Source organism: Nelusetta ayraudi, unplaced genomic scaffold (genome assembly GCF_046127955.1).
Source record: "Nelusetta ayraudi isolate G7.1 ecotype Tasmania unplaced genomic scaffold, CSIRO-AGI_Nayr_v1 ptg000217l, whole genome shotgun sequence".
Taxonomy (NCBI): domain Eukaryota; kingdom Metazoa; phylum Chordata; class Actinopteri; order Tetraodontiformes; family Monacanthidae; genus Nelusetta; species Nelusetta ayraudi.
The window spans coordinates 98,445-125,282 of record NW_027466266.1 but is presented as its reverse complement, the minus strand read 5'-3'; the positions used below and the strand labels follow the sequence as shown (position 1 = coordinate 125,282).

Below are 26,838 nucleotides of genomic sequence, written 5' to 3'. Positions count from 1 at the left end.
GCTGACGAGTGATGTTTGATGCCGTTTGATCTGATATCCACACTTCAAGGTAGCACAAATTTAGTTTGCATAATTTTTATGCTGTAGTCTTTTTCTTTGCGGCCGTAGTTGATATGCCGGTTAGGAGTGTGTGATTGTGTTATTTCTGTCGGGTACCGTTGTCTGTGTTTTTCTTTTGAGGGGATGTGCGTGTGTGTGTGTGTGTATGAGAGGAGGAGTGACTGGGATTTTTGTTCTCTGTGTGTCTGTCTTGATGTTCTTTGTGTGTGGAGAAGTTGGAAGTTTGAAGTTTTACATCACCTGTGTTAGAGCTGATATTAGAAATATAGTGGTGTATGTGGAGAGGTTGAGCTGATTCCCTCATTGTTAAGTTTATGAGCCTCCTGGGGACTTTTGCATAGACTGAAAATAAGGTGTTTAGAGGGACATATGTCTTTCAACACCTAGTTAACTTATGAGCCCCAGCTAGAACGTTTTATTGTTTATTAGAATATTTTGAAGTTAATTTCTATGAGCCCAAATGAGGACTTTTTAGAATATCTTGAAGTTAATTTCTATGAGCCCAAATGAGGACTTTTTGCTTAGGTAACATTTTTGGAGGTCTCTGTTGAGGTGGTGAAGAGAGGAGCCTCATCAGTGACTTTCTGTTGCACCAACACACATATGCGTTGAATGTGCTGGCTGTGAGTGCGTGCAAGGGGGGCTAGATAAAGAAACGTGTGGAAATAAAGAATTTTCTTTTTGTTTGTTTCAGGATTGGGTGATTTTGTGGGTTTTTTTCTTTTCTCATAAGGATTGTGTGCATTTTCTTTTAGTTCATTTTGGGTTATTTTGGCCTTGGAGGTTTTTTGGACTAGGGCGTGGTCTTTCTTTGTGTGGTCAGTCAGGGGTTGGTGTGCCTGGCTCCCAAGGAGCTGAGTGGGGTGTTTCACCTTCGGTGGTCAAGTGTGGACTGGAAGTTCTTCCCTGCCTCGAGGGGCGGGGCTTGTTCGCTCCTCCTACAAGTGGGGGTTATTCTTTTTCCTCACCCCCTCCTCACAGTTTTTCAGATAAAAAAAAAAAAAAAAAAAGGGGGGAGTAGGTCTGATATGATAGAGCGGTTTGGCTATAATAGAGCGGTTTATTAACTTTTGTTGATGGCTGTTTATAATTTGATAATAATTGTTTATAACTCTATAAACTAAAATAATGATTACTCAGTAATTAATAATAAAAAGTAAATAAGCTTTGTGTTTTCTTTAGAGAATTTCACCAGTTTATTTATTATCTAATTTTTTCTCTTTTCCTTTTCTGTATTTGTGATTCATCTGAACCTGGATCCTTTGGAGGCAGACAGGAGGACGAGTTGCCCTGTTGGTGACGGCATAGAGGTCTTGCATTTAAGACGAGTGAAATTTATATATACATGTATTTTTTATGGTTTGGAATTTACGCTTGTTCTCTTGTGGCCTTCTTTTGAACAGGTTCGGAAGGACATAAAATACGTTTATACACATTCCGAACTATTCTTGCATACACTGATTTTTTACAGGTCATTTTTGAATCTTTTGTCTTTTTCTAGCTCGGTGCATATCATCTTGCTTTACCTTTGTTATCTCTGTTTTTGAAAATTAAGGGTCAATTTTTTAGAATTCATAACTGAGTTTATTTTTTTAGATTGAGAGCCCATATCGGAAACCTTTCAGTTCCTTTTTTTTACAGTAGATAAACCCCGCGAAAGACGAAAATGACGGAGGTCGTTGCTAAACCCATAACACCACTTGAGGTGATGCAGAAAAATAATCCTCTTGTTAAAGGTTTACCAGAAGCCTCTAAGAAGTGGAACAAGCGTTGGCCAGATATTGAGAGACCCTGGCCAGTTGAAGGTACTTTCAATTCGGATGTGATCAAAACAATGAGCGTGCTCATTACCGCATACAAAGCTAAAGAGAAGAAAGGTAAAAAAGGTAGATCACGTGCTGAGAAGAGACAAATTGAACTCGCAATGTTGCAGCTTTTTGAGGATGAGGGACAAAAGTTGAGAGCTGCGGCTGAAGGGAAAGATAAAGTGGCTATGGAAGTAATCGCCAAAGCCACAGAGTCAACAGCGACACTACTGGAAAAAATCAATACTCCTTTCTCGCATACTGCTCCTGTGAAAAATCCGCCATCTTATCAGGAAGCGGAGTACGCTGACATTTATCCACAGCTTCCAGTAATCAAGCAAAAAGGTAATTACAGTATTAAAGATGACCGGGACGAAATACTCGAGACGGGGAAAGCAAAAACAACGGTGAAAATGTATCCTTCCACGAAAACTAAAAATACAGCAGTGGGGAAGCTAGAGGGTAAAATGAGAAAGTTGGAGCTGGATAATAGTGACAGTGACTCGGGAGAGGCCATTGGTGGCTACGATCCTGCCATTAAAAAGATGCTGGCCAGAGCGGAAAAACTAGGATCTAAACTCTGGAAAGCGAAGAAAATAAATCGAGATCCCTCTGATGAGAGTTCAGAATCTGACAGTGAAGATGATCCCGACTTTGATCACACACTCAGGACACTTGAAAAGAAAATAGTGCAATGTCGTTCAGACATCTGTGAGGCCAAAACTCCAGAGGTCTGTAGAAAACTGGAAAGGCAATTGAGAGACTTAGAGTCAATAGAAAAATCTTTCCATAGGGAACAATCAGGCTATGCCTTGCGTTCAAGAAAAATAGAAGCATCTGCTAAAATGTGCCCAGTGGTCGTTCGCGGACAAAACTTTGAATATAAACCTTGGCAAAATTCGGACATGTCAGACATATTGGAGAAGCTACCGATTCTCCAGGATGGGGCACATCCTTGGATTTCAAAATTAGAGGAGCTCATGGTAGGCACACAGTCTGCAGTGGGTGACATCAAGCTATCTAGCTAGTCTCATTGGTGTCCCTGCTATGGAGGAACTTTTGCAGAAGGCTAGGATGCTTCGCTTCATAGGTACAGTGGTAAATGATGCTGAATTATTTGCTGCATATAGAGGTCAATTTTGGAGTGCGTTGCGTGATGCATTCCCAACAAACGTACACCCTGATAACATTCTAATAGAGCCGTTGGGAGATCATGAGAATCCCAGAGCTTATGTGCCAAGAGCTCTCCAATCTTGGAGAAACGTTACCGGCAATGACCCCGACGCTAATCAAATGGAACAATCTATTGTGCGGACTAAAATCCAACAGGGACTGCCACTGGCAGTACGCAGTAAATTAGCAGAGGTGGTTGGTCTCGGCGGCATGGTCAAAAGTGTGTACATTGATCACATTGCCCATCAAGTTGAACTTTTTCGTAAGAAGGAGTCTGACCTGAAAACTCAAGAGCAGGAGACTCTCAGAAAACTCAATCAGTTGCTGCTAGGCGATAATAAACGCAAAGAGAAAACACAAGCAGTGGTCATGACAGGTCAACCTGGTCAGGTGTCATCGATGCAATCCAATCAAACCAATGTTCAACTTTACAGACCACAACTTCACTAATTACTACTCAGCAGACTATGACGCTGTTGACTACATCTTTAAGTACTCATGTCACGTTACAAGCTGTTACTATTCCGACGATGACAACGCGACGGGCGGAGACGACTCTGTCTCCAAAAGATGACAGTGTGGTTCAACCTACGACTGTGACAACTACAGTTGTTACGACCGAATCTATTCCGAAGCAAATTGACCTGGGAGTAGCCTTACGGGATTCAGAAGGGCGACACAAAACTTCGCGTGCCAAGGCGGGACGTGATCACAAACACAAAACTTCGCGTGCCAAGGCGAGACGTAATCACAGATGGACAGCGTTTGGATTCGATTCATCTGTCTTGGAGATTTCGGATCTATTCGCGGCGAAAAATTTGTGGTTTCAACAGCTGACTCATGCAGTAAGATCACAAGCATCCGTGAAAGGGCCCATGCATCGTAAGAGTGCCTTCACCAAGCACTTGGCCTTCCATTCTAGAGGCAATAGCAGAGCCGTTGCCTTACGAGTGTCAATTTTCTTTGTTGACCTGGCTTTTCCATCTCCAAAGGGGTATGGACCTGAGATCGAGAAATGTGTCGATGGATGAGAACACCAGTATTTGCGATCCTTACAGAGGGCTGCCATACATTAATCTATTGGATCAACAGGATGATCTTTTAGCAGCGGTACCTGATTCTATTGGGGTGAAAACTGGGAGAGTTCCTACATGTTTTTGTGCCAACGATACTTATGACTTTGTGTTTCTATTCTCTTCCTTGTGGGCGAGTGCCCAAGGGGGGAAATAGTATGTGTACTCATGTTTGATGTTTGATGTATCTCTTGTAATGGAAGTACATTTGTGATGTTCTGTATACAAAAGATACTGGCAGATATTTTCTCTGTTTCAGGACAATAGTTGGGGAGCCTACGTGGGGGTGTCAACTATGTTCAGAATGGACTCAGAAACTCAAATAAGCTGATGAACACTGGAGGACCCTGAATGAGGATGCAGAACATGTGAAGATCCTGCATCAGGGGACTGTGAACAACAGAACTCGACGAAACCACTGTGTATTAACCACTGTGTTTATTTGTATTAACCGAATTAATCTGAATTGCAACACAACATTTATTTTTTTGAGAATAAAGTTATTTGGGGGATTTTATCAGTAGGCAGATGCTTATGGGAACTCAATCTCTTTTTCTTTGTTTTGGTGAACAGGGACAGGGGTGTTAGGCAGGGAAAGGTCCACGGTGTAGGTCCGATGGGATGACCAGCCAAGCCCTGGATGTTTTTGATTTTGTTTTTGAGTTTCTCATGTGTGTGTTTGCCAAACTTTTCCCTGAATGCGGTTTTCTCTACAGAATTGATTTGGAGGGCCGTAAGGTGGTCGCCTAGGACAGAGGGGCCGTGAGAGAATTTTCCTATCTAGAAGGTTTTGATGGCTTTGATTGAAAGATAGCTGTCCGATAGGTTTTTCGCTCTCACACTCTACAAATTTACAGTGTTGCTCATAATCATTATGATATATGAGGTGACAATTACCTCATCAAGTTTGTACTTTGTATTTGTACTTACATCCTTTGCTATACATATATCATGTGTGGGTATCTTCTGTTTGTTTCCAGACTTTATGAAGTCTCGAAGGGGGGAAATATGTAGTATCTGAAACTGCTGCTGCCTTCCTATGCATATGACACCATTTGATATATGGCAGAATGTGAACTCAATCTGAACCCGCTGCTGCCTTCCTCCCAAAAAGGGGAATTATTGTCCATGTATGGTTTTTGTTATTACCACTGTTATTTGATTGAAACCAGATGGTCATTAGGGGTGTAACTATGAATGCATACATCCCCCCCATATCCTGGATCTTCCTCCTCTTCTTGTTGGGAGGCATAAAAGGTGATGCGAACAAAGCATCATTGGAGTTGCTCACATCTGGCCCAGAGACCTCCACAGGCTTTCCATGGTGCCTGTCTGACTCTTGACTTCTTTGAAATAAACCAGTTTTTATCCAACTAAGTCTGTGTCAGTGAAGACTCCTTCAACATCTACATCACCTGAATCCACCAGAAGAATTCACCACAACGTCTAGGCTAGATTACTGTAACTCGGTACTAGCAGGATGCCCAAATTCATCCCTTAGGACATTACAGTTAATCCAAAACTCTGCGGCACGATTGTTAACCGGAACTAGAAGGAGGCAGCATATTACTCCAATTTTAGCTTCCTTGCATTGGCTGCCTGTCAAATTTAGAATTGAATTTAAGATTCTAGTTTTAACTTACAAAGCTCTTCATTCTCAGGCTCCTTCTTATATTAGGGAACTCATTGAACTTTATCATCCTCCAAGAGCCCTTCGCTCTGAGGATTCAGGTCTTTTAGTTATCCCAAAAATTTCTAGAGTTAGATCAGGAGGTAGGTGTTTCAGTTTCCTGGCACCTCTATTTTGGAACCATCTTCCAGCCTCGGTGAGGGGGGCAGACACAGTTAGTTTATTTAGGAGTAGACTTAAGACTTTCCTTTTTCTTAAAGCTTATAGTTAGACTCCATCCACTGTCAGTTAAGCTGCTGTAGGCTTACGCCATGGAGGGAGATCTTTCGCTCCCGTTACAGGGATCGTTGCTCTGTGCAGGCGGAGCCTTTATCACTCTCCTCACCCAATCAATCTTATACTCTATCCACTCTGTCCAAGCTCTCATTATACTTTGTACAGTATGCTCGATATGCATGATACTGCCGCAGTCTCTGTGTCCCCGGCAGGTGATGACCACTGCGCCAGGAGCTGGATTGTGCTGTCCTGGGGGTCTTGCTGTCATCGCTTCATCCCACCACCACGCTTAAGACCTGGACTTGTCCTATCAGCAGATTGTCCATCGAGCTAGGCTCTTGCCTTCCAAAGCATGGACACTTACACTTCACATGGACAGCAGCCTTGAATTATTTCCTATTCTTTGTGTTTATATCCGTTTTGCCTGGTTGGTGTATCTGTTTTTCACTCTGTCCTGTCTGCCACCCTGGCTCACTCTGCTCCTTTCTCTCTTTCTCTGTCTCTCCTCTATCTTTCTACTTCACCCCAACTACTCATAGGCAGATGATGGCCCTCTGGAGTCTGGTTCTGCCCTAGGTTTCTTCCCACAGGGGAGTTTTTCCCAGCCACTGTCGCATCTTGCTTGCTCCGGGGGCCCGGTTGGTTCTCTCTGATTGTATAAAGCGCTTTGAGACGCCTATGGTTGTGATTTAGCGCTGTACAAATAAAAGTTTATTATTATTATTATAAGCAGAAAGCGAGTGTCTGCTCGCTCGAACGCTTTTGCCGAACTGTTGGCTGGCTTGACCGCAGTGCCAGATGGCAGTCTTGAGAGGACAAAAGTGATATGCATTTACTGTAACGAGCGCTTCCATTCGGCTACCATGTTAATCAATGTAGTTCAAACCAGGCGCGAACAGGCGTGTGGCTTCCCTCGCGGATCGTGCCATGCATTTAACGTCAGTTCACTGGACGTGGAAGCGAAGTGCCGAGGGCTTCCATTCAGCGCCCACGTTAATCAATGTGGTGGTTCACACTAGACGCGAACAGGCGTGCGGCTCGCGCCATGCAGTTGTCGTTTCGGCGCCTGCTCTATTTTGTGCGCGAGCCGCGAGCGATCCTCGTCAATTGTGGAGGAAGTCGCTCAAAAAAACAAAAAACAAACAAGAAAATCCGGTGAATTTTCAAAATAAACTAATTTCATATTTGTATGTTATATTTGTCAGTACATTGTATCAGAGTGCGAGAGAGATTAAACAAATACACACACACACACACACACAACTGAATGACACAAACCTGTGCATCTTTTGTTTTGTTAGTAGTACTTGTCATTGCTCCAACACGAATAAACATGCTGCATTTGCAGAAAGCAAGTATTTGCCTACTCCCATGTTGATATGATTATTTAAAAAAAAATGGGAAAAGAATTGCGATTAATCGTGAGTTAACTATGGAAAACCATGCGATTAATCGGATAAATTTTTTTTTAATCGACTGACAGCTCTAATATATATATATATATATATATATATATATATATATGTATATATATATATATATATACATATACATATATATATATATATATATATATATATATATATGTATATATATATATATATATATATATATATATATATATATATATATATATATACATATATATATATATATATATATATATATATACCAACAACTCTTCTTTCCTCTTTTGGCACCCCAACTTGTGTTTTTTGGGCAGCATGATGTCTCGCACTCAAGTAGTCATTCAATCTGGGCTCACTGATGCTGTCGACGGTCCCAGAATGTCCAAAATGGTTGGAGGACTGTTCATTCTCTCAGTTGATGTTATCAATACATTTGAAATAATTTATAACACCAATTAATTGAAGGGCCCAATTCATTTGAAACAAAAACCTCACACACACACACACAAAAAGAAATTCTGGATTTTCATGGGCCCCTCTCCCTGCTGGGGCCCTGGGTACTCAGGTCCATTTTCCCCCCCACTACCACGCCCATGAGTACAATGTTATCCAACGTTGATTAAAATTATTAGACTAAGACAGCAAGCCCTATCACTTATTATTAAGCTAATAAAGTATACATATATACACAAACACACGCGCACACACACTGAGTTTATTGAGTCAAGCATCAGTAAATGAGTTTTCAATCAGGGCAATTCATGTCTTTATTGTTGTTTGCCAGAAAAGTGTTTATTCAGAATGAATCATTTGGGCATGCGCGGAGTTGCTCATTTTCTGGAAAGAGTAGTGGAAGAAGAAGAAGCTGTACTTCTGCCTGTGTTGTAAACAAACGCTGCGTTGTCTGCACGTCCTCGGCTCGTTCACAAGCCTTCAAAGCATTTTTTTTATTTGTTCTATCGTTTCGTATTTATTTCGCGAAAAAAATGACCGGCTGCCGCTAAGGAAAAAACAAACAAACAAACAAAAAAAAACAATGCTGAAAGAGGCGTAGCGTACAGATTAAAATCACCCACAGAGCTGCAGATCTCACTCTGGGTTGCAGCATCTGCCAGCAAAGAGAATGCTCCTGGAGGGGTTGTGTTGAATGAACAACAGGAAGGGGTGGTCTGCAGTGAACTTTTTTGGAGGTATGTACATCTGTTGTTTGATGATCACACCAGTTGCAGCAGCAGCTTCTGTTCCCTTCTCATTGACCTCGACAATTGCCTTGTGGACCACATTTGAAATAAACAGGCCGTGGACTGGAGACATGCCTGTCAGAGAGGAGGCAAAAAGGGAGATATATTTGACAAATGTGTTGCATTATAATCTAAACCAGTGAGTCTCAACCACTGTGCTGCGACACACAACGATCCAAATTCACTTAAATGGTCTGACCAAAAAAACAACCATGTCATTATGGAGTGACTGTGCTTTGATATAAAGTTAGTAGTAGGACTCCTGGTATTATTTGTTAAACGTTGTGTGGCATTATAGGGCCGGCAGGGGTGCTGCTTTGCGAGGCTGAAATCGCTCCGAAACCTCGCATACGGTCCAACTACATGGAAGGCTTTGTGGTGGACGCTGGGATCGGTGTGACTGTGCTGCCCCCTCCGCTTCCTCCTGCTGTGGCACGCTCGGGCGCTGCAGCCGCTGTCCACGTTGGGTCGTTTGGGCATAGCTACCTCTCAGAGGCACCCGTGTTAGCCAGGTTTAGTTTCTCTTTTATTCTGAACTGTGGGATTGAGGGATTTACTTTATTTCATTTTTTATTTTTTTTTTTGCTTATGGTTGTCATGTTTATTGTTGCTGTTGTTATTGTCAAATTGATGTGATTGTCTGTTAATTGGTTTTATGTTGAATATTCTTCCCTTGTTCCCCTATGGTATATTTTATCGTGAAATGATTTGAGTGCTGTAATAAAGATTTTTTTTGTTGTTGCATGGAACCACGTCTCTAAGCTTCGTTGGTAAAAAAATAAATAAACTTGTGTGCCTCCCTTTGTTTTGTAATTAATCTAGCAGAGGTCAACTTAATTCTCCAGGTGCAATTCCTGGGGTGGCCTTGTCGGACCTAGTTTTCTGGTTGCCACAGGTGCTTATTTTTTCATACAAGTTGTGGGTTCTTATTTCTCCTCACTTGGCCTTTTCCTCTTTATATATCTACAGTATATGTGTAGATACACACACATCTCTCTCTCTCTCTCGCACTCTCTCTCTCTCTCTACATGTATTCATATATATATATATATATATATATATATATATATATATATATATATATATATACATATATATATATATATATATATATACATATATATATATATATATATATATATATATATATATATATATGTATATATATCGTATAAGTCATCAAATAAAAGCTGTATTTCATCTGTTTTTCAGTGTTTTCAGAGTCATTTCAATAAAGAGCTAAATACCGTGGGGCTTCAAAGACACTGATTTTGTTGTAACTTTGTTCTGGTTAATTTTCAATTGACATTGAAAATGTCAATTGAAATTGTGTCATTATTGTTTTTATTTTTTTATTTTTTTATTTTTTTAAATGTGTGTCGAAGCTTCTGTCCCACCTTTTATGTTTTCTACATATCTCATGATATATTTGAGGTGGGTCACCAAAACACTCCATCCATCTGCTCCTGCTCCAGCCCCCCTGTCACATTTTAGAACCCATTGTGGGCCCACCAGTCAAACACCACTGATATAGAACAAAAATAAAAATCACATTCATACAAGTAAGAATAAGATTTGTTTCAAGTTTGGAACAAGTCAAGTGTCCTACCAGTGAAGTCGCTCAGTGAGGCACTGAAGGCATCGACCATCCCCATGCTGACCAGGACGTCTTTCAGTCCGTACTCCTCCTCCATCTTGAACCTTGGCATCTTCACCTGGACCTCGACAACGTCCATCCTGGTCGGTTGAGTCCACTCCACGAAGTTCTCATAGGTCAGCTCCTTCTCCAGCTGGTGGTTGATTTGAATATTTGAATGACTTTATCACTTTTCTGAATGTCTCATTATTTTATTTTATTTTTTCAAATGTATGTCGAAGCTTCTGTCCCACCTTCTCTAGGCCTGTAGTACCGTCCGCTACTTCTTGAGGTAAAAAGATGAACATGCTGAGATCTTTTCCTTTGTAAGGCAACTCCAGGATCTGTTCAAGGGAGCATTTCAAGCATGATTGTTGTAATTCCTTTTTTTTCTGATCAGAAATCGGTATTTCTGGCGGCTCATAAATAGCAAGAAATTGTTAGGACCTGGCAGTTGACTTGAGGAATGAAGGTGAAGGGAAATTTATCCTCCTGGAACATCATCTTCACCAGCTTCTTGTCATTCTCCAAGGAGGAAATACAAAAATATGTTAACATGAAGGAACTATGTGAAATCACCTTTTGCAGTGATGTTTATCGTAGGGTTTAAACTGCAGCGTTTGAAGGGTATCGGTTGGGATCTGCAGTTGTTTTTCCTATTTCCCCTCCACCCTTCATGTTGTCTTCTGTCTCCCCTGTCTGGCAGCTGGCCTGGGAGGGACTACCCCTGCTCCCTTGACACACCTGTCACTGGTCCATCTGATTGCCTTTAGCTCGTCTGGGCCGATCACCTATCCGCTGCCAGTTCATCAAGAAATGAAAAAAAATAACTATCTCTCTCTTCTCTCTCTTTTTATACACACACACACACACACACACACACACACACACACACACACACACACACACACATATATATATATATACATATTGTGAGCCGGGTTATGACAATATATATACATATACATATATATATATATATATATATATATATATATATATATATATATATATATATACATCTTTAAAGAAACATCTCATGGATGCACTGGGACCGTATCATCAGTGATGTGATTCCTGGGCTCATCGGGTATTTCGGGTCTTGCAACATCAGATACCCTCCCACCAGGCGACCCAGCCTGGGTGATCAAGTCCCGACTTGCGTCCCAGTAGCAACCCACGGGTCTGCCCTTTTCAGCCACAACCACCTTGTGGCTTTCTCTGCAGCTTCACTTGCGGACTGGATGGCTCTCTTCTTGGCCGCCCCTGAAACACCCAAACGGCTGAGTGCTTTGCAGAGATAGCGTCCTGCAAAGCCTCTGCAGCCAACCTCTATGGGCTCATAGAATGTCCTCCAGCCCCTGCCCCGGCACTCCTCCACTAGTTCCTGGTACTTAGATTGTTTCCTCTCGTTGGCTTCTTCGATCCTTTCTTCCCAGGGAACTGTAAGCTCCAGCATGATCAGGCGTTTCGAAGCCTCAGAGGTGATGATCATGTCTGGCCGGAGCGATGTTGCAGCTATGTGCTTGGGGAACCTCAGCTGTTTTCCCAGGTCGACGAGCAGGTGCCAATCAGAAGCTGTGTGGAGGAGGCCTGTTGTTTTCGGTGGACCTGCCCGGGGTCTCTCTCCTGCTTTGATGAAGGGGATTGCCTTCTTCGGAGCGCGATGTTGTTGCAGCTGCTGATGGCTGAGGCTATAGTCTCAGCCACTGCCTTGAGCACCTGATCATGACGCCAACGGTAGCGACCATCGGCCAGGGCCTTTGGGCAGCTGCTGAGGAGATGTTCTAAGGAGCCTCTTCCAGAGCAAAGGGGGCATGAAGGTGTCTCACTCTTTCCCCACACATGGAGGTTTGCTGGGCTAGGGAGGGCATCGTACACTGCCTGCACCAGGAACCGGACGCAGTGGAAGTCTGCGTGCATGATGTTAGACCAGGTGACTTTACGCTGCAACGTGCCCTCCCACCTAGTCCATTCTCCCTGCTGCCGGAGTCCCACTGCTCTGCCCACTCGCTCTTCTTCCAGGCCTGCTCGGACCTCTTCCTTGAGTAGCTGGTGTCTGTCTCTGCCCAGGGCCTGGCTGACTTGGGTCTTTGGAAAGTATCCCAAGCCTGCTCTTCCGATCGCCACGACCCCCACCAGTGCCTTTTGCCTTAGGCAGGACTCCACCTCCACTGCCTTGGCTGCCTTCTACTTCCTTCCTGTCCTCACTTCGATCCCAGCTGATGAGACCTTGCAGTCTTTGGAATCCCTGTACTGTAGGGCTTCTCTTGTAAGTGCCACCTTAAATTCTTTAGTAAGCCCACTGAATGGTAGCTGCAAGGTGTTGCTTGACCCATACAGGGCAGCGCTGTTGAGGCTGCGAGGGAGACCCAGCCATCTCCGCAGAAAGCTGCTGATCTTCCTTTCAAGCGATTCCACCGTTGTTATTGGGACTGGATACACAAGGAGAGGCCACAAGACTCTGGGCAAGATGGAATGCTGGTAGATCCAAGCTTTGAATCTGCCAGGCAGGCCGGACTTGTCCACCTTTGTGAGCCACCCTCCTAGCTCTTCGGTAGACTTCTGGATGGCAGCAGAGTCTTTCAAGGTAGCGTCAAAGAGCTTCCCCAAGCTCTTGACAGTTTGCTCCGTGATGGATGGGATAGCCATTCCTGAGATTGAAAACTGGAATTTGTCCACCACCTTTCCCTATATATATATGCAGATGTCACTTCACTGATCGGTGGTACCTTGTTGATTCTGAACTTGGCCTCGCAAGTGTTGCTCTCCTTAAATATCTTCTCCCAGGTGCCTTTGAAGTAAAGGGCATTAACCAGCACCAGCTTGGTCGTGCTATCCAACACACCATTAGCCAGCAAATCCTTTATTTTTCCTGAAAGATAGCATGGACATGGATGAGTTGTGATGTTTCACAAATTAAGGAAAACATTTGATACATTTCTAGAAAAAAAACACCTTGAGTTTGTTCCTCCACCCAGTTGTTGATGTTCAGTCTTGCTGCTTCGAATTCGCTCTTGAAATTCACAGACTCCAGCTCACCGTAGTACTTGCTGTATATACACACACACACACACATATATATATATATATATATATATACATATATATATATATATATATATATATATATATATATATGTATATATATATATACATATATATGTATACATATATATATATATATATATATATATATATATATATATATATATATATATATATATGTATATATATACATATATATATATATTCACACACTTGTATGCGTGCTTATGCCACACACACCTTGAGGAAATGGAAAGACTGCTCCCCGTACAGTCGGTTGGCAACACTGAGAGCATACGGAGCCCCTGGCTTGTTCAGCTCACTCAGTAGTTTCTTAAAGCCAGCGCTAACATCATCTGGACTATCTTTAGCTTTTAACCCCTGTGAAGAGAGAAGGCAACTGTTACAGAAATGCATTAAAACTGTCAATTGACTGATCAAACTTTAGCTAGGTTGCTGTCTAAGCATGAGGACCTCGTTTCTCCATGAATTTTCCTTGAAAATTGTTGGTTTACAAGCAAGCTGTCATGCAACGTTCAGGACTTGCACACAAATTGCTATCATGTTACACCTGTGTCGACCCAAGCTCCAAGTAGCACTTGGCAGGATCAGTGTTTCCTGTACCAGCACATTGAACTGAGAACTGGCCAGGTGCACTTAACCTTTAGTTAACAGGACGTGAGAGTGTTGCATTTTTGTTTTATTCCATATTCAAATGAAACGCCAAGCCTCCTCCTCCATGGTCATGGTCCAGTTTATCGGAATAGCTTCCATCTTAAGTTCATCGCTTGTGCCCCAGGTTGGTTTTGTGTTACCTCTGGAAGTTTGGCATGGAGTTTGCAAAAATCTTAAATCTTAAAAAAGTAAGATAATAAACTAATGGAATGAAACTTACTTTCTCTCCGTCTTGCAGCCTTGCAATCTTGGAAAAGGTTGTGAGATTTCTGCGCACAACTTCCAAGTAAAGACACCCGCTTTTATTCTTTCAAAGTGACACACCCAAACTAACAGATATCTGTAAACAGAGCTTACTCAACTGGCACTGCCAAAAGTATAAATCAAGAATTAATGAAACTTTACTTTGACTGACTGGTTTATCAGCCGCAGCCTGCATTTTCTAGGTGTGTGGGGTGATGACTTGTCCTAGACACGCTGGTTGACTGATTTGAGGGCATGATAGTCAGTTTCATTTGGCAGACTTTGGTTTTAAAAGTGTAACTTGAAACCATGAGAAAACAAAAGCCAAACAGAAGAGTGGAGATGCAGGTTGGAACACGATTTGTGTTTTGTCCACTTATTGAGAAGAGAGTTTGCCTTTTACTGAATGAATGAAACGCTCCCAAATGCCACCTTGATGTGAGGCTGTTGGTGTATTAAAACTCCATTTAATCCCATCTTGAATTAAAACACCTTGGATTTTTTCATTATTCAACTCCGCAAGATTTTGTTTCAACTCTTTGTTGGCTCCAGCGAAATTGGCGCCATTATCGGACCTCAAAGTTGACACAGGGGTTGGCCAGCCGGAGGGAACGGCGGTGACAAAACGAGGACATACGCCGAAGGCTAGACCGTCCCGTGTGGTTACCGAGGAGGCGGGGTTTGGTCCGTCCTTCTAGGCTGGGAAGTCTAAGAACGCTTCCTTCAGACGGAGGACACTCGGCCTCAAGGGTGCAGAACCTGAATTGAGACACAGCCTACGTGCCACCTCCAGGTGCACAGCACAACTGGTCAGGCAGGTGAAAATCACTCCATACCTTTTGTGAAGGCTTCTTCCTCTTTTGACCTCCAGGGGGCCGAAATAATCCACTCCAACATCTGTAAAAGGAGCCTTGTCTGGCAACATCCTTTCCTCAGGGAGGTCTGCCATCTTCTGCTTGGCTTGTCAAAAGACTGGTACAACACACATAAATGGCTGGAATACTCTCAGAGTAAAGACTCTGCCTACTGTTATGCCTGCCGGCACTTCAGTCTCCCCTCCTCAGGTGATACAGTATTTACATTACCATTCCATTACCCATTCAAAGATGGGGGACTTTTAGGCCATGCCAAACCTGAAGCACATACTAATGCAATGTTTACATGGGCAGAGAATGAAAAGTGCCCTGCAAGCACATCCTCTCTTTCAGCCTCCTTCAATGCAAAATATAATAAATTAGTGAAGGAAAATAGAGAGTACATTAAAATTGCTGGAGAAACCCTGCTCCTCACAGCTATGCAGAACATAGCACAGAGAGTACATACAGAATCAGAAGGTGAGGATAAAGGAAATTTTCTCTCTATTATGGAACTGCTAGCCAAACACAATCCCACTGTCAAAAGAAAAATTACAAGCCAAATAAATGCAACATATCTTGGGCATGGCACACAAAATGAAATAATTGATTGTGTCCTAGAAATGGTTTGCACTTCAATAACTCGTGAAGTTGCCCAAAGTGAAGCTTTCAGCATTTTGGTTGATGAGACTAAATACCTAAGTAAAAAAAGAACAGATGTCCTCTGAAATAAGGTACTATTACAGGGGGTGAGTATGTGAGAGCTTCCTTGCCTTTGAGGCAGCACAGCGCAGATTTTGCAGAAGCACGGTCTTGACAAAAACCACCACGCATTGTTTAAATTTAGTATTAGTGGATGGTGTGAAATGCATCCCTGTAGGCTGATTGCTTATTTTCTCTTTTGCAGAATCTGTGTGTCTTTGTGTCAGGGTCATATGTCCACCAAAGATGGCTTGAGGTACAGAGGGAGATGTTGCAGGGGCCCCCAAGAGAGTTACAAAGACTTATACAGACCAGGGTTTTTCCGGCCTGCAAGATGATTTTGCAAAGTATAAAAACCGCAATTTTTCTATGAAAGAATCTGCTGTTCTAAACATGTCCACTTGATGTTGCAATATCGTTTCTGCTTCACAAACAAACATAATGGGGCTGAGCAAGTCGGCACAAGTACATCCACTCACGTCTCCTATTGGCTCCCCTCATTGCCCCAAAATGCCCAGAGTTGATACAGAGCAGTGTTGTCAACTTGCCGACTTTCTCATTCAATCTGGTGACTTTCCAACTCCCCATGGCGACTTTTTTTTGTTTTTTGTCAAATTTGTCAAAAATCTGTTGACTTTTCCTTGTGTTATTGGAGACTTTCCTGGTATTTTGGAGACCGACATGAAAGCACGTATTGTTCCTCAGCTGTTGTCAGCGAGCAGCGGGTGCTGCCACGAGCTCCTCCCTGCCCCAAAGTAGTCACGAGTTGCGAGTCAAGCCGTGCGTTACGCGGCAGTCTTGGGCAATCACTGCATTTTACTCACACATACAACAATTATCTGAAATAAGGTGGCTAAAACTAAGAGCTAAAGATATGCGACACTCAAAAGCAGCCGTGAGGCTCCGACGAGCCAAACCTCTTCACTAATCTACCATACTGCGCTTTGAAACACAACTCAACCATTTTTAGACACAATTCCAGAAAATGTCAATCATATAAAACAATACTATGTTCATGAAAATAATATTGGATAGATTATAGTAAATATATTTAATATAATTAAAAAATATATATTTATTTAAGGTGTTTTTAACTCTCTCCCACGTTTTTCCTCCCCTACAGCATCCATTGTGATCAAGTACAAATGGTCAATTATGCAAATTAGATGACACAATTTTACACACTAGACCTTTGAAGTCTGACACACACACACACACACACACATGCAAACCACAAAGACTTGAAAACTTGTGTCTGTACGAAGTTAGTGGAGGAAAAGTCCAGAAACAACACAGAATCAATGCATTTCAATGACATTGCTGATGCTTCCAACTTTTGCCACAATGTTGTCAAGGGAAACCCCTGAGTGCTCGATATACAGCAGATATACAGTGCATACACTATATATCAATCTATCTATCTCACCTTTTTTGGTGTGTGGTGCATAAAAACGGGTGATGTGCCGCATGGAGATTGTGCAGGCCAGTATATTGCTGAGGGCACATGTCCTTAACCAACTCACCAAGTCACTAACTTCACCCAAAGACAACTTGTCTTGAGCCCAAGTGTGTGCGACTGGGTTACCTCTGACATCTGTTGAGCCGTGTTGCCTCGGGCCCCCAGCAGCGCCATCGTCAGGGCCGACGAGATGCTGAAGGGGGAGAAGAAGACATTCTTGGTCTTGTCCTCGTCACTCAGCTTTGTCAACAAGTCCAGAGCGAAGGCTGTGTTGGCCTTGGAAAGAGGGGACGGTGTTGCCATTGTGTCTCTGAATAAAGAAATAAGGGCAGAGGATTGAAATGCACTCCACGGACAAAAGTAGAATAGAATAGAATAGAATAGAATAGAGCGCCTTTATTAATCCTACATCGGGGAAATTTGCATCATTACAGCAACAAAAAATAGTGCAAAGAGAAGTAAAAATATTGAATGAAAAGAAGTGCAAATAAAGATGGAATAAAACGGAGAAACAAGATATTAACATGTTATGAAAAAATGCCGATGATAAATAAGTGTTTTATAGTACGTTTATGAAATGTAACCTGGTCAACAACATGATGAATTTGCACAACATATATGCTCACAACAAAAATAAAACAACTCTGTAAACCAAAAAAGGAAGTAGGTTGCCAGTAGCCGAGACTTATTTTTGCCCAATCTGTAGAGTCCATAATATTACCCAGAATATTAGTAATACAGAGACAACAAGAAAAAGACAAACAACAAAACAAAATATGCTTTGTATTATTCCTCTTCAATTATTCCCAAGTCAATTGCTTATCCTTATGATCATGAAATATTTTGACCTTTAATATTAAAAAAAAAAAAAAAAAAAAATCGACATTTTCAAATCATCACTGAGCCCATTCCAAAATGTAACTCCCATAAAAGAAACACATCTTTGTTTAATATTGGTCATAGGCAGATGACGGCCCTCTGGAGTCTGGATCTGCTCTAAGTTTCTTCCCACAGGGGAGTTTTTCCTGGCCTCTGTCGCACTTTGCTTGCTCTGGGGGCCCAGTTGTTCCCTTTTCTCTGATTGTACAAAGCACTTTGAGACGTCTTTGGATGTGATTTAGCGTTGAACAAGTACAAGTTGATTGGTTCTCACATGACACAATTCAAGACACTCAACCCTCTTAACATATATTTATTTTCTCTCAGTTTCTATGCAGCTGTTTAGACTGGCTTGTGTATTTGATCCCTGGGATGTGGGGGCCTTTCTGCGTGAGGTTTGTGCAGTCTCCCCCTGGCTCTGTGGGCTCTTCACAACTACGAAAGACGTGCAAGTGAGATGAATTTGTTCCTCAAAGTTGACTATATTTGTCAGTGTGAGTACCAATGGCTTGCTTGGTCCATCCACCATGGCTCATTGACAGCTGGGAATGGTTGCAATCACCTCAGTCAGACTGGATTGTCCTCACCGGGCTGCCTCACAAACATGGTGGTGCAAGATGAGGGAAGGGTGAGGGCAGGACCCTTGCTAAATGTATGAATGAAAAAAAAGAGAGATTACACAAAGCCATCTCCAAAAATATGTGCATTTACTCAGAAACGTAAACAAAAGGTTGCCGACCCCTGCTCTAGATTGTATTATTACAACCTTAGAATAAACTACAGAAATAAGTTATTAGAATAATAAATCAATCATGAAACCACAAATAAATTATGTATAGAGTTTAATATCTTAAAATCCATAGACATAGCATACTTAAAAACGTCAGAAATGTGTCACATGCAGATGAACGCAACACTTTTTTAAAAAAGTAAGATAATAAACTAATGGAATGAAACTTACTTTCTCTCCGTCTTGCAGCCTTGCAATCTTGGAAAAGGTTGTGAGATTTCTGCGCACAACTTCCAAGTAAAGACACCCGCTTTTATTCTTTCAAAGTGACACACCCAAACTAACAGATATCTGTAAACAGAGCTTACTCAACTGGCACTGCCAAAAGTATAAATCAAGAATTAATGAAACTTTACTTTGACTGACTGGTTTATCAGCCGCAGCCTGCATTTTCTAGGTGTGTGGGGTGATGACTTGTCCTAGACACGCTGGTTGACTGATTTGAGGGCATGATAGTCAGTTTCATTTGGCAGACTTTGGTTTTAAAAGTGTAACTTGAAACCATGAGAAAACAAAAGCCAAACAGAAGAGTGGAGATGCAGGTTGGAACACGATTTGTGTTTTGTCCACTTATTGAGAAGAGAGTTTGCCTTTTACTGAATGAATGAAACGCTCCCAAATGCCACCTTGACCAATTCCCGAGGGTGCTTAGGACGCTGAAAATGTGCCCTCGGAAATACGCACTACTTTTGGCCGATTCCAAGGATACACCGCTACTATCCTTCGCGCACTTGGGTATCCCATGATGCTTTGCGTGCTGCTGCAAAGCATCGTGGGATCCTGGGAAGTCAGCTGAAATTAGCAGCATGTACTGGTTAAGACACGACATATAAACCTAAATATTGAAGTTTCACAGAAAGTATCCAGTTTTTAACGTAGGATTTTATTTATTTGATCATCCAACAGCATCGTTAGATGGCGAACCAATGGTTAGCTTGATGCTATAAAAACGTCACTTCCGGGGTTGGCCAGCCGGAGGGAACGGCGGTGACAAAACGAGGAAATACGCCGAAGGCTAGACCGTCCCGTGTGGTTACCGAGGAGGCGGGGTTTGGTCCGTCCTTCTAGGCTGGGAAGTCTAAGAACGCTTCCTTCAGACGGAGGACACTTGGCCTCAAGGGTGCAGAACCTGAATTGAGACACAGCCTACGTGCCACCTCCAGGTGCACAGCACAACTGGTCAGGCAGGTGAAAATCACTCCATACCTTTTGTGAAGGCTTCTTCCTCTTTTGACCTCCAGGGGGCCGAAATAATCCACTCCAACATCTGTAAAAGGAGCCTTGTCTGGCAACATCCTTTCCTCAGGGAGGTCTGCCATCTTCTGCTGTCCAAGTTTTCCTCTGTAACGTCTGCAGACTGTGAATTCTGTAACTGTCGTTCTTGCAGCAGTGGAGTTGGCATCAATTATCCAATATTTCTGTCGAAGCCTGTGCAACGACCTCCAACTCCAAGAAGGCCACCATCTAGTACAGGATCCAACTCCTAGAGTGCACTGTCCTTGGCAATGTTGTTTGAGCCACGTGTCAGTGAGGCAATTTAATTTTTAAATCTGTGTTTCTGAACGAAACAAACTATTGCCTTTTCTGCCTGATCATAACTTTCTGTAGTCAAGATCTTCCCTCCAAGTGTGGCTTTGAAACACCGAAGCTTCTGATTGAGATAATTTGTTGCTGCAGTTTCTTTGTAACTTTCAGTGGCTTTAAGTTCCTTTCTCTTTTGGCTAAAGGAGCAAAGGAACATTTTTAAGCTCAAGGAACCAGGCAACAGATGAATGAGGCGAGTTGTGGGATCTTCTGGTTGCTTGACAATTGCATACACTGCTGAACTTCTTTTCATTTCTGGGTCGTGTTGAGGGAAGATGCCTCCTTTCCCTGGTTCCCTCCCGCATTCGTTGATCGCAATGACGGAGACGAGGCCAACAGTCAAAGTTAACAATTTAATAAAAGTTCAGTATTAAGCCACAATTGAATAAATGATGCGCAGCGCTCCGAGCGTTCTCTTCTCCCTCCGGATCGAGAAGCGCGCCCCCTCCTTCAAAGGTGTCGTCCTTTATCCTCCTTCTGCCAGCGGGGGCATGACCGGGGTCCTCCTAGCGCCGACTTCTATTCTCACACGTAAGGCTATGGCAGTGGCTCTCATAACATACTCAGCGGCTGCATGATAGTAAGCAGTAAGTTCAAGATATTAATGTCCCACAAAGTTTTCCCACTAGCACTAAGTTTCAGAAAATAAGTAAATTTCCCACACTGCAGAAGACAAGGACATTTGACAGTCTTTTGGCTTTCTCTGCACCTCTTGTTCCCCCTCATTTATACAACACGGAACTGTGCAATTTGTTGTTATATATTACAATATACAGCTGACTTGAAAACTGAGAGAAAAAGATTTAAAAAAAAAAAAAAAAAGCACTTCTATTTAACGCAATCTCCCAAACTGTTATGGACGGGTGAACAGTGACACCTACTGGACAAAGTGGCAATGAATATGTGGGGAAAAAACAAAACAAAACAGCAAAAACACCTTCACTCAACGAAGGAAACGTACCTGCAGAAGACAATAAAGGACATTTGACAGTCTTCTGGCTTTCTCTGCACCTCTTGTTCCCCTCAACGAGCAAAACAACAATATTGAAAAAAAAAGGTGGCAAGTCGGCCATGTTGTCTCTGCTGCGCTAGCCGCATAGCAGCCTGCCACAGCACAATCGGCGCAAAGGGAAAATTGTCAATAAAAACTAAAATTAATAATTAAAACTCACATAAAACAAACGTGCAACAGTAGCGGTATTTACACGAGACTGGTGCACTCCAACTGACGGAAAATAACTATAAATCGCAGCAGCATCCTTTAACATGACTTACCCTCATTTATACAACGTGGAACTGTGAGCATGAGACTGTATTTGTTTTATTGCTTTTATTGTTTTACTGTTGGTTTTTATGCTTTTATGTTTTTATGTACAGCACTTTGTGTCAGCTGTGGTTGTGTTTAAAGTGCATTATAAATAAAGTTTAGTTGAGTTGAGTCACCTGAACTTTCCATCACCTGTGGTGGGACCCGACTAACACCTGGAGGAAACAAACAGCTGCTGTGGAAACAGAGCTGCAGCAGGACTGGAGTCAGCTACCCCCTAGTGGAGCAGACTGTTACTGCAGCACTCATCTGCCGTTCTGTGTGTGTGTGTGTGTGTGTGTGTGTGTGTGTCTGTGTGTGTGTGTGTGTGTCAGAGGGTGAGTGTGTGTGTGCGTGTGTTTGGCATCATCCTCCTTCATGCCAGAGAAATATCAGCTGTTTCCCACATTGACTGATGTGCTTTTGAAACTTTGATCTTGTCTTCATGGTGTGGACTTTCTAAATGTCTGTGGTGAATACATGGAGATCTTGACAGAAGAGAAATCTACTAACAAGCAGAGACTTTATCTGGATTTTCTTTTTGCTTTATTGCTTCAATTCAACAGTTGATCATTGACTTGACATTGTTGTGCAGTATAGACTGATGGCATATTTCATGACTTATTGATTGACTATTGTCACATTGAGCCAACAAGCAGAGACTTTATCTGGATTGTCTTGTTGCTTTATTGCTTCAATTCAACACTTGATCATTGACTTGACATTGTTGTGCAATATAGACTGATGGCATATTTCATGACTTATTGATTGACTATTGTCACATTGAGCCAACAAGCAGAATCAAAAGACAAAATTCTCTCACAATATTTACATGCATTCATCTGATTGTTGACAAACGGATCAACAGCCAGAAGGTTGATCAGATGGATGAGTTGTTGAAAGGTCAAAGGTCAGGGTGGAAAGGTCCAGAGTGGAAACAGACCTCAGCTGTGTTTCCACAGTAATAAAGTTGTCATGTGGACTAATGACACATTATTAATCTGTGGGATGAATGGGCTGCAGAGGAAGAGAAACAACGTGGCACAAACAGCCAGCAGCCGTGGAGACAAACATCAGGTGGACAACAGTCACCAGGAGCACCAACCGGAAGTGGCGTCCAGGCCCCGCCCACCGTGTGATTGACAGCCGGAGACGCTGGGCAACAAACGTGAAGACAGATGAAGAATCAAAGGTGAGAATTCAGCTTAGAGTCTCTCTGACGACTTCATTCACACTTTCATCAACTCAGCTGAAGAATTTAAACCAACAATACGAAGTCCAACATGTAGTGGCTGAGTGAAGGAGGTCTGGACTCTGTGGAGGAGCTCCATGGTTCCAGAGACGCTGTAGAAGGACAGAAGACCTGCTCTGTGGTCCAGGTACACTCCCACTCTGGAGGATTGAGGACCTGAGACGTAAGTCCTGATGTTGTTGTGACGAAACCAATATACACCTGGGTAACAATATAAACTCCAGGATTTGTCATTGGATCCAAATAAACTTCCATTTGACCCTCCTGCTCTGCTGATGTTCCTGTAGGCCACTGCTACACCAACCCCCCCTCTCCACTCCACCTCCCAGTAACATCGTCCAGTCAGACCTTCTCTACTCAGGACCTGCTCCCTGTCAGTGAATCTGTCTGGATGATCACAATAAGACTGAACTTCCTCCATGAATGTCACTTTTCTGTTCTCCTCAGATAATAACAGATGTTTGTTCACTGTGTTTGGATCCAGAGTGATTTGAGGTGAACATCTGAGGAAGTCCTCTCTGCTCCTGGGTTCTGGTACCTTCAGTAGAACATCAACGTTGCTCACTGTCCATGAGATGTTTGTCTGAGTCTCCATCAGAACTTGTTGTATTTCATCTCTCAGCTTGGTCACAGCTGCTGCCACGTCCTCAAAGTATCTCAGAGGACGGATCTCCTGGCTGGAGGAGTCTGGAGACGGACTGAGTGCTGGCAGTGAGGAGAAGCTGTGGAGAAACTGGCTATGGTCCAGTGTGTGTGAGATCTTCTCCAGCTCAGCGTCTCTCCTCTTCAGCTCCATCATCTCCTGCTCCAGCTTCTTCTCAAGCTCTTTGACTCCACTCACTGCTGCCCCCTGTGTGGATCTGACCTGCTGCTGCACCTCAGAGCGTCTTTTCTCCAGCAGACGGATCATCTGGGTGAGGATCTTCTCACTGTCCTTCACTGCTTTATCAGCAGAGCCGTTGATGGACTCCACCTCCTTCTGAAGCACCTTCAGGTCTTCCTCTGTGTGCTGGATCTTCTGCTGGATCTTCTGCCTGGTCTCCTCCAGCTCTCTCTGCCTCTCAGTCCTCTCCGTTGCTGCTGCCACTGTGTCGTGACCTTTATGATCATCCACACAGCATAAACCACAGATGATCTTCTGATCAGTGCGGCAGAATATCTTCATCACCTCATCGTGACGAGGGCAGATGTTCTCCTGGAGCTGCTGGCTGGGTTCCACCAGCTTGTGTCTCTGTAAGGGAGGAACATCACGATGACGCTGGAGGTGAGAGTCACAGTAGGAGGCCCGACAGACCAGACAGGACTTGAGGGCCTTCAGTTTCCTCCCAGTGCAGACATCACAGGCCACATCTCCTGCTCCAGCATAGCAGTGATCAGCAGGAGCATCTTGGAGTCCAGTCTTCTCCAGGGTCTCCACTAGAGCTGCTAACATGGTGTTCTTCTCCAGGACAGGCCTTGGTGTGAAGGTCCTCCTACACTGAGGGCAGCTGTAGACTCTCCTCTCCTCCTCTGCATCCCAGTGGTGTTGGAGACACTTCCTGCAGTAGCTGTGTCCACAGGAAGTGGTCACTGGATCCTTGAGAAGATCCAGACAGAGTGAACAAGAGAAGGTTTGTGGGTCCAGCTGAGCTGCTGCCTGAGCCATTTCACCTCTGAGAGACACTCACTGACTGACTGGCTGACTGACTGGCTGACTAACTGACTGACTGACTGACTGGCTTTCATTTCCTGAGAAACGAAACCAGTTTGACTTGAGGGGGAGGAAACAACCAGTCAGGGCTGTAATTGGCTGCAGGGAGCACAGGGGGCGGGGATTCTAACCTCCTGACTCATTCCGGGAAGAGGAGTGTCGGGTGTGTGTGTGTGTGTGTGTGTGTGTGTGTGTGTGTGTGTGTGTGTGTTCAGAATGCTCTGATGGCGTTACTGATATGGAGGATCGCTACCAAATCCATGGTCTTGTACTCTACTCATACTCGTACAATATGTACTGACACCACCACACCGATGCCAGTTTATGGCTGTTCACGCTAAACTGACTGCAACACGCCAGCAGCAAGGAGTCAAGTCAGCCGTGTGGAAACATTTTCATGTGGGCGACAACAACAAAGCCAGATGCCAACTATGTTGAACAATCACTGTGTAGTGCCACATCTGGACCTAATGTTTTTCACCAGGACAATTGGAATTTATTGCAGCATGGCCTTCCGGTGAACCACGTTTGGAGGAACTAAAGGTGGTACCTGATTGGCTGTGATGTATATATACATATATATATATATATATATATATATATGTATATATATGTATATATATATATATATATATATATATATATATATATATATATATATATACATATATATATATATGTATATATATATATATATATATATATATATATATATATATATATATATATACATATATATATATATGTATATATATATATATATATATATATATATATATATATATGTATATATGAACTTTTCTTTATTACAAAAGTGCAATGCAAAGTATCTGAACTTTAAATACAAAAAAAAATGTTAACCTGAGTAAATAGAATAGTTCAGGTCAAATCAAAAGAAAAAAATGCCACAATATATCATATGAAACATTTAAATGGTGGAAATAAAATAGTGGAAATAAATATTGTCAGATAGTCGGTGGTGCAGTGGTTAGCGCTGCCGCCTCACAGCAAGAAGGTCGTGGGTTTGATTCCGGGGCCTGGCCCTGGGACCTTTCTGTGTGGAGTTTGCATGTTCTCCCTGTGTCTGCATGGGTTCTCTCCGGGTTCTCCGGCTTCCTCCCACACTCCAAAAACATGCATGTGAGGTCAATTGAACGTTCTAAATTGTCCGTAGGTGTGCATGTGAGTGTGAATGGTTGTTTGTCTCTATGTGGCCCTGCGATGAACTGGCGACTTGTCCAGGGTGTCACCCTGCCTTCGCCCTAAGACAGCTGGGATAGGCTCCAGCAGACCCCCGTGACCCTGAATAGGAATAAGCGGGTATAGAAGATGAATGAATGAATGAAATATTGTCAGATGAAATAAAAAATGTATAGCTTTTCATACAAGCAATTTATTAGGATTATTATCATTAGGCTATTATTATTATTCTTTGACTGTCAGTCTGCCTGCCTTCATTGGATTCATCATGGCTTAATTGTTACCTTAGTTAGCTGTGTTAGCCCCTACAGCAGACCTGGGCAAAGTACGGCCCGCGGGCCACATCTGGCCCGCTTTGTGTCCCTTTCCAGCCCGCGTGAGGCAGTCATAAATTACGCGATCTGCCGGTCGATCGCGAAGGTAGTTTGCCTGCATCGCATGGAGAGACAGAGTCGCGAAGATACTTCCGCAGGTCCGCGGGACTTCGGCGCTATTTCCCACCATAACTCCTCTTCGTGTTGTCTGCACAAGCAAGTTTTTGGCAAGTTTGCAAACTGTAACCAAAAGTGTGACGTGACCAGTATCGCTTGTCGCGCGGTACGTGTTCAGGTGCAGGCTGAAGGCAGATGGGGCGGGGTCCTACAAGGGGGGTCTGCTGCTGCGGTGTCATGTCATTGCAAATTGCGCATTGTTGTCGTTGCTGTGGTGTACATTTTGGCAGCCCTAGGGGGCCCCCCTAGGGGCCGGGGCCCCAAGCAACTCCCTGGCTTGCCTGTCCGCAAGCGCCGCCCCTGCTGCTGTGCTTAGAGCATGAAATAAGAAAAGCACAGATTAATACAGAAAGTGTGAGAGT

The 26,838-nt window shown here is 43.1% G+C and overlaps 1 long non-coding RNA gene and 2 pseudogenes across 1 annotated transcript; 1 reads left to right on the top strand and 2 right to left on the bottom strand.

Annotated features, from left to right (window-relative positions):
• Positions 1-8,164: 8,164 nt before the first annotated feature.
• LOC142881788 (leukocyte elastase inhibitor-like) lies at positions 8,165-19,275 on the bottom strand (annotated as a pseudogene).
• Positions 11,387-12,994, bottom strand: LOC142881791 (uncharacterized; annotated as a pseudogene).
• Positions 19,276-25,681: 6,406 nt separating the features above from the next.
• Positions 25,682-26,383, top strand: LOC142881782 (uncharacterized). The gene is made up of 2 exons (XR_012925700.1): positions 25,682-25,757; positions 26,142-26,383. It is a non-coding gene; the product is annotated as an uncharacterized LOC142881782 (long non-coding RNA).
• Positions 26,384-26,838: the final 455 nt, after the last annotated feature.